This window comes from Mytilus californianus, unplaced genomic scaffold (assembly GCF_021869535.1).
Source record: "Mytilus californianus isolate M0D057914Y unplaced genomic scaffold, xbMytCali1.0.p SCAF_6, whole genome shotgun sequence".
In the NCBI taxonomy this organism is placed as follows: Eukaryota; Metazoa; Mollusca; class Bivalvia; order Mytilida; family Mytilidae; genus Mytilus; species Mytilus californianus.
In genome coordinates, this window is record NW_026262712.1 from 13,820,571 (window position 1) to 13,827,782 (window position 7,212).

At 33.0% G+C, this 7,212-nt stretch overlaps 1 long non-coding RNA gene across 3 annotated transcripts in view; it reads left to right on the forward strand.

The window, feature by feature from the left end:
- LOC127704406 (uncharacterized) overlaps positions 1-6,402 on the forward strand; it is a 29,792-nt gene extending 23,390 nt beyond the window's left edge. For 2 of the 3 annotated variants that reach the window (XR_007983263.1, XR_007983265.1), the window contains exons 2-4: positions 4,545-4,696; positions 5,178-5,403; positions 6,278-6,402. This is a non-coding gene — a long non-coding RNA (uncharacterized LOC127704406). Of the gene's footprint in view, positions 1-1,784; positions 1,861-4,544; positions 4,697-5,177; positions 5,404-6,277 lie in introns of those variants that run through there. The other variant, XR_007983262.1, reaches the window with a different exon arrangement.
- Positions 6,403-7,212: the final 810 nt, after the last annotated feature.

The following is a 7,212-nucleotide window of genomic DNA, read 5'->3' on the forward strand; positions in this document are numbered from 1 at the left end:
AAGAACATCTTTCTTTTTAGTACTGCCTTGAACGTTTAACATTGGCTATATTTTTATTGTCATTTTTGGTTGTATCAGCGATTTCTGAAAAAGAATTTTAAATATTTAGACTTGGAGCATCACTGAAGAGACATTAGTTGTCGGAATGCGCATTTGGTAACATTGTTACCGTTCATTTGATTAACAAAGACAATTTGCTTACAATGTGTTTAGATATTTATTATTAAATAAATTTCAGGTTTAAATAGTGTAAATGAAAATAACTCTTCATTGATTTGTGTTTCCGAAGCGCGTTTATTGATTTATCTTCATCGGGAACGCTCAAACCCAAGCATTTGAAAGCCAAGTATGTATAAGACTTAAACACATAAAGAACTATACCATTAAAAGGGACAAAAAAATTTCCAAATTTATGTAAAGTCTACTTTGTCTGAATGAGTTGGAACCTTAGTTTCTTAATAATTTCTTAATTTATTAATGGAAATTTGCGAAAAGTTTGTTATAAATCATATCAGTACCTAGGCACTGACTGGTGAGCTAAGGGTACTCTATGGGACTAGCACTCCATCAGCATAGACAACGACCCAGTGCTAGTAAATGCAAACAAAATTGATTAATTCCGTGCGTCGGAAGCGATTTTCTGAAATAACTTTCACCAAAAATACTCAAACCTAAACATTTGAAAGCCAAAATGTATGAGAGCATACAAGTGAAGAGCTATATGACCAAAACGGATCTAGCTACTTGTCAGATAAATTAAAATAAAAGGGGAGACCAAACTACCTGTAAGATTAAGTCAAAAATAAACATGTATCAAACATTCTTACTGACTTAAATGCTTATTTAATACTGATCGGAATTTAAGCATATTGTTCAAACTTTAGTAGTATCATTAACCGAGAATATCAGTTCTATCACATCAAATTTAGAATGGTTTTAAACTGTTACCATTGGTTGATGGAACAACTTTTTAGGGATCCGTAAATGTCTTTCGAAAGGTAAAATTCTGACCCTTCATTTTAAATCCTCTTTTTTCCAGCGCCACTCATATAATTTTTGCCTTTTATCCAGATCAATCCTCTTTATATTTCTTACGTTTTTGATTTGATGTTAAATAAATACAATAGGTTTGGTTTATTATGGTTAATATGACATTTGTATATTTTTCTGTCATTAACATGAACATAATTGCGCATGGAGGCTAAGCATTTGCCGAATAACCAATCGGGTCTTATTACATTATATTTTATTCGAGCCAAGAGATGAACCTGTTTGCTAAATCATATCAACGCTATGCCAATACCTAGGTGACAAGCACACCAGCTTCGCAGGTAACTCTCCATAGGAAATTTTGACTCCCTACCAAAATACATTACTCTAACTCCTTTTCAACAAGTCATATGTCTTGTTCCTGAATTATGTGCGTGAGGGAAGAAGCACAATTACCAAATAATGTAATGAAATATCCCATGACACGAAATCGGGTTTTTTTTAAGGAAAAACCTGATACGCGGGTTGTATCACAGTAACCTTAAACAAAGTTTTGATGCGACATTGTAAACAAATAGAAACCAATTTCGTCATAAACCACAAATGGTATTATAAGTCATTATCTTTATCTGATTGAAATTACCTGTTTAAATTTGAATACATAATATAAATTATTATTTATTATTGGAATTTATCTTGTAATTTTGATTATTTCCGCAGTTTAAGAACTATTATTGTCCATTTTTTACATTCATAATTCTAGTCATTAACATTTAACTAAAAGATTTGATGAACTTGATAATCATGTCACTTTGTATAAAACCTAGATAGTCGCACCTCTGTCACTCATAACGGATTCAGAAATCAAGGGTAAGCATTACTTAACAAATTATTTTATATACTTTCTTTTTGTTGCTGCTTAGTTTGTATGTTCTTTTGTCACCATGTGAAAAATTAAGATTCTTTACCCTTTTATGTGCTCTCTTTTTCCTAAACTAGGCCAAAATTCCATTCATTTCGGTTGTCAATATTTACCCCTCCTAAGACTATGGTTTTCCGTTTATTTTTTCGTTTCGTCGAACAAATGCATGACATACTTCTCATTTGCCGTTTCAGTAGTTTGCAGGATTATAAATCATGGGGACAATTTAGGATCTCAAATAGGTATAAATTCATACTACAATTCGCAAGTTGCAATACAGAAATGCAATTCATTTCTATTTTCAAGAAAAATAAGTTCCGTACTCCCACTTTTCTTTTCTTTTATTGAAGTTTTTAATGTGATAACTCATAAAAGATATTCTGTTGTTATTTATGTGTTGTTGTCATTTTGTTTATTTTCTTTTGTTTCCTATTCTGGCATCGGACTCGGACTTCTCTTAGACTGAGTTTTGCCGTGCGTACTGTTGTGCGTTTGTTTTTTCTACATTGGCTTGGGGTGTGGGGGGGGGGGGTTAGGGTCTCAGGAGGCATGTTTGGCCCCGCTGCATTTTTGCGCCTGTCCCGGGTCGGGGGCCTCTGGCCTTTGTTGGTCTTGTGTCATTTTTAGTTTTCTTGTGTATAGTTTGGAGTTAGGTGTGGCGTCCGTTGTCGCTGGGCTGGTGTACATATTTGTTGGGGGCCGGCTGAGGGACGCCTCCGGGTGCGGGAGTTTCTCGCTGCGTTGGGGACCCATTGGTGGTCTTCGGCTGTTGTCTGCTTTATGGTCGGGTTGTTGTCTCTTTGACACATTCCCCATTTCCATTCTCAATTTTAAATGTTTACATTCTCCTAAGACTTTATTTTTAAATTTATTGATTTAGTTCCCATTAAGTTAAGATAATCATGTGTTTTAACTTCATAATGTTTTCAATATATTGTACTATCTGTAGCTTCAACACAAGCTTGACTTTTTATTATTATTTTTTTAAAAGAGAAATAAACACTATTTTTGACATTCTTTCAAATAATTCGGTAACATTTGTTTATTGCCATAAATAACCTTAGGCAAACAACATTGTATGACAACATGGACAATGCAGTCGACTTAAAGGGTGAAAAACCAAACATGGTTAATTCATTTGACATTGACAGGTAATGAACCTGAATTTCCACTGTGCGTTCAACATCCGTTTATGATTCAGTCTTGTCTAGTGGCTTGCAAATGTCCCGAACAAATCTACTACATTTTATGTAATTCACGTCAATCGTAGGAAATGTATGCTACACCTCTGACTTATAGCCTCGTAACTAGTCTGATGGGTTACAAGGTAACATTTCACAAGAACGGCTGTTATATTTGTGATATTTCGAAGTTTACAATGTTTTTACTTTTGCGTTCTGCATGCAGAGAAAGAAACACAATTACCTAATCGAAGCCGTTTATTTGAACATGAGTAACCTTAGCAATTCTTTACTAATTCATTTGTAGTCGTTAGGTTATAGCGATAAGCATAAAGCAATCGTTTTATTGTCAAACTATAAGAATATATTCACACTAATCTAGTGAATATTGCGATATTCCTAAGTGTGGTTGTCTCTGTATACATTATGATATTACCCCTGAGTCGAACAGGGATTATAACAGGGATTATAACAGGGATTAGATTATTCTTCATGAGAAGGAAATAGACAGCTTATCGTTATCACAAGATTCGGGGAACAATTTTAGAACTGTGTAATTCCTATTAATTCAAAGTTTGCTTATTTACATTTAATGTATTTACCCTATCACATTCCTAAATATAAGTAACGTTTTACTTCATGAACTTGTTGGAAGGAATTTTAACTTATCGGTCTTTACATGACCCCATTGTTTACTGAGATCGCCCCAAGTTTTTGGTGGGGTTTGTGTTGCTTCGTATTTAGTTTTCTATGTTGTGTCATCTGTACTATTATTAGTCTGTTTGTCTTTTAATTTTTGGCCATGGCGTTGTCAGTTTGTTTTCGATCTATGAGTTTGACTGTCCGTCTGGTATCTTTCGTCCCTCTTTTAGATGATGACACTTGAGAATGAAGCGGTTCTGTATCACAAGTAAATGTTTTTTAATTTATAACATTAACCTTATTTTAGTTCTCCTAGTATAATGACTTTCTACCTTGACGCTTAGCTTATTTATACATACATCTAGAAAATAAGCTGTCGATAAGTCGAACTCAAAAGTAACCTTTCTATCCCATTTCAATCGCTCACGATGGATCTGTAACTTGAACACATGATACGTGGCAGGTGGGTCGATTCCATGATAACACCGGCGAGTTTCAGAAAAGATATGAAGCGAACAGAGGAATATCTCGTCGTTGTCAAAACTTCGAAACAGATTTTTTGATTGCCTCCTTGTCGTGATTTATTGTTTATCGTTTCCCCAAGGCTGAACTGTATTCTAATGATATGAAAGTAATTTATTTCCAAACTTTGAACAAGCTATAAACAACTACCAACATTCGATAATATGGTTTTATTCATTGTTTTATTAACTTTTGCCAGTTATATTCAAATAAAATTAGTTCTAACTATTAAATGTCTGTCATGCTGTAATTTATGGAAATGGTTAACTAGTCTTACCTTTTTACAGAAATTAACTAAGATATTTAAAAAAAAATGAAGTCATTGATCGTTCTGTGCTGCGTTGTGAGTGTAAGCTTGGCCTTCCCAGGGATGTTTCCAGATGTCAAAAGAAGAGAATCCACACCAAGTGTTGCCGAAGCCATTAAAAAAACTACTTCTGTACGTACAAGTCAAATACAATGACATTCTTTTCTAGGGGTAGGTAGGTACTTGCAGTTAAGAAAAGTATGGCAATAGTGTCAAAATTACTTAATTTAAAAAAAAAACAATTAATATAGTAAACGCAACAACCAGTCATGAAGTGCTTTTTAAAAATATCTTGTTGTAATGCAGATATCATTTTCGTTTTAGTCAAAAGTATCAATTAATATTAATAAAATTGAAAGATAAGTCGAATTCACCCACGGCATTTATTCTAAATATGAGCTTTAACGGTAAAACTATATTGGAGATCAAAGGACAAATACTATTTCAAAATGCCTTATAGTTGATCGCGTTTTTCTTTTCATGCCTTATTTGGTTTTCTTGGGTTTTGCGGACGTTTACTCTTGCACTGATGATGGTATTCAAAACACAATGCTATGCAGACTAAAATATATAAATATACGGAGTTTTTCTTAATTCAAATTTTGCATTCCAGATGGTGAATAAGAGAACAACTGAAAAAAGAACTGATTCCGTGCAACTGGCTTTTCGGTGGATTGACGCTAACCACAATGGTCACATCAGTAACGACGAATTTTCTACTTTTTATGCTAATGCTAATATTCCTGGTCTCATATACAGCAAATCCGAGTGGTCAACTATGTTCAACCAAGCAATGACTCTCATTGACACAAATGGAAATAATCAATTGGAAATTGGAGGTATGTGTATTGCCTTGTTTATCTCAGGCTATAAAAGGGGGTATCTTGATTCAGGAGTCAAAATCTTTACTTCAGAAAGCATTATTCTTTTAAAATAAAAACGAATACAAAAAAAAATGTAATCGCCTTTTCTGCAGTCTATTCGCTTGTCTTTGTGGTCATATTTGTCGTTTGAATTACACTGTATAACTTTCGTGACTCCGAAGCGCTTATCTGGATTTACACAGGAACGCTTAAACCCAAATCTTTGAAAGCCAAGTTTGACAAATACCTAAAAACTACAAATCCAATAAAAGTGTAGCCAAATTACAATATTACATTTATAGCTTGGAAAATTAACAAACTTTGTTAACAAAAAGAAATGAAGACAAAAAATGCAGCTTAAAGAAAACCGTGTTATTAAAGACGATAATTGTTTTGTGTATTGATGTGAACTAAATATCTAGTATGTACTGTACCATCATTCAGTAGTTTTGTATATATCTGAACGACATATTGCGTTGGCATATTGAAAGAAGAGAGAAAATGATACCGAGGGGGCAATCAAAGTAAAAAAAAGACAACATCATGGCCAAAAGAAATACTCATGACATAACAATAATAATGAACACCCAATCAAAACTATTGAAGAACCTTTCTATTCTTGAAGGGTAAGCTGTTCCTGCATTCGTCATACTGCTCATGGGAAGTAAAACTTGATAAATCTTGTCGGGAATATTATAATCGGGAAAAGAGGACGGCATCATGGCAAAGGAGTTTACAATCTACTAATTCGAAATATATATGTACAGCTTTTAGTTGTTTTGTTTAGTTTTTTAATAGGCAAATGAATTAAAATCAAACTTTTTTTCAAACAGATTAATTTTTATTTCAGAATTTCGTACATTAGCAAATAGGGGAATGGGAAAATAGAGAAAAGGTTTCATCAACTGAGCACTGCCTTCAACTTTAACTAGTACACCGTCTGCAGATTTGAAAAAATAAATAATCATTTAAAGTCTCGTGTATATTTTTGTCTTTTTGTCTTATAAATTGTAAAAATGATAAGATGACCTTTTTTTCATTTCAATGAAAGATATCGAATAATACATATGTCCTTACGGAATAAAAAAGCAAACATGACGATCATCAATAGGTTTCTGTCTGTATGGATTTTATATACATTTAGTTACTATGAAACTGCTATTCTATTACTCATTTTTATTGCGAATACTGAGAAAAAAATAGTAATTATGTGCTATATTCGTTTGTTTATTTAACTGTATCAAATATAGATTTTATTTTGCTCAAGAAAATAGTTTTACTTTCGTGACACCCTTATTTAAATTCGAACTTTTACCATTGCTGTGAAATTAAGAGACAATAATTCTTGTCTTTCATTTTTGCTTATGTACTTTGTCTATATACCATTTTTGGTTTCTTTGTTGAAACAGTGATTTGTTTTTAAAGTGATTAAGATTACAATGTTGACTGTTGTACCCCAATTTTTGACGTTTTTACATTTTATGTCTGTTTGTTTTGCTCACACATTGTTGTCAATATAACGGAATTCAATGCGACTGTCATACAAGTGAGAGGTTTGGCTAGCTACAAAACTTGGTTTAATCCACCATTTTCTACATAAGGAAATGCCTGTACCAAGTCAGAAATATGACAGTTGTTTTCCATTCGTTAGATGAGTTTGAGCTTTTGATTTTGCCATTTTATAATGGACTTTCCCATTTGATTTTCCCATGGAGGTCGGTATTTTTGTTATTTTACTTTTGACTCAAACAAAAACATATATCATCAGTAAATTGCAAATTTAAT